The 1,553-nt window shown below is 49.1% G+C and overlaps 1 pseudogene; it reads right to left on the reverse strand.

Moving 5' to 3' along the window:
- Positions 1-604: 604 nt before the first annotated feature.
- LOC112482395 lies at positions 605-723 on the reverse strand (annotated as a pseudogene).
- Between the last annotated feature and the right edge of the window lie 830 nt (positions 724-1,553).

A 1,553-nucleotide genomic window follows, 5' to 3' on the forward strand; every position in this document is an offset into this window, starting at 1 on the left:
TCTTGGAGAGGTGACGAAGTCCCCCAAGCCTTCACAAATAAGCCAGGACTGCGCCCAGATACCCTGGCTTTCCGGCATACGCGTGCTCGTTACTATATGTGATGCTGTCCTTCTTCCAAGCCAGGTGACTGATGTGAGAAGTTATGTAAATTTTGCATTTTATTCCGTGTCACTCAGCTATCTTCAAAATCTTGACACGATTTGCTGCTCCCAAAAGAAGTTCCATGTTTATTGTGTGGCGCCGCATACTCGTTGTCGGTCTCTGTCATGGGAGGAGTAGGCGTGGCAAGCTGGGCCTGAGGGATATGCCGACCCCAGGTTCTCTCTCTGGGACATTGACACTCGATTAACTTGATTCTCCATGGAGGTGACAGCTCTGACCGAGGTTCAGTAATGCATTAGTATTAACCCTCTGCCAAAGATACTGTCCACCTTCCGCAACGTCTCTGATGTCTGATGAACGTCTTAAACTGTGCTGCCAGGAGGAATTTTTCATTCCCAGCAGAGTGTCTCCGTAACCTCTCTGCTTGTTCCACTTAGGAACCCCATCCAGTGATCAATTCGTCCCTAGTTCGAAATTTATTTATTTTCATTTATTTTTTAATGCCTGCAGCACCCGGTCTTCCTAGGTGGTCTCCCATCCAAGGACTAACCAGGCCCAACCCTGCTTAGCTTCCGAGATCAGCCGGGATCGGGCGTGTTCAGGGTGGCGCGGCCGTGGACCATGTTTGAAATTTAATCGTACGCAACCTCCGCACACGTGGCACAAACACCTGATTCGTCATGCGTTTTCCTACTTTCCCCGAGTGGTTTCGATCACTTCAAGTATCTTTCATACATTTTCAAACGGGAATTTGCTGTCTACCTTTCTAAATCTTTTCTGGGAAGGATGTGGGTGTAGAAATATAAACGTCAGTGCACAAATATTTCACTTCATACATAGAGCTCGTCCCACACTCATCTTGTACCAGGGCTGGCCCAGGTGCCAACATCAACACTCTGTATCTACAGACCCCCAGGAAAGCCGGAGTTGGCCGACCATGGCACATGGGCCAAGTCTGGCCCAATGTGTATTTTTGTAAATAAAGTTTTATTTGAAAGACAGTTGCCCACATTTGTTTATGTATCGTCTACGGCGGCTTTCGCGTTACAACGGCAGAGTCGAGTACGTGCAAAAGAGATCTCATGTATGAGCCTGCAAGTCCCCAAATATTTACTCCACGACTCTTTAGCGAAAAAGATTGCTGACCCCTGAAATAACAAGTAAAAGCAAAGTAACACGGAAATTCACCTCAAGGTAATTTCAGCTGATAATGAGATAATAGGGGCACCCTCCTTTTTTGCGGGTGGCGGGACTGTGCAAGGCTGGCAAACGGGTCCGCTGTAAACCGCTTCACCTCACACACAGCACGGTGCAGAGTCCAGACTTCAGGAAACGGGTGGGTCCCCCCAGACGTCCTGTCACCCGGTGTCCCTGCCTTGGGAAGGAGCTGCCCCTCCCCAAATCCCTTAGCAGCGCTGCCTACCTGTTAACAAGGATGACGGGGTCCGAA

This window comes from Pteropus alecto, unplaced genomic scaffold (assembly GCF_000325575.1).
Source record: "Pteropus alecto unplaced genomic scaffold, ASM32557v1 scaffold195, whole genome shotgun sequence".
NCBI lineage: Eukaryota > Metazoa > Chordata > Mammalia > Chiroptera > Pteropodidae > Pteropus > Pteropus alecto.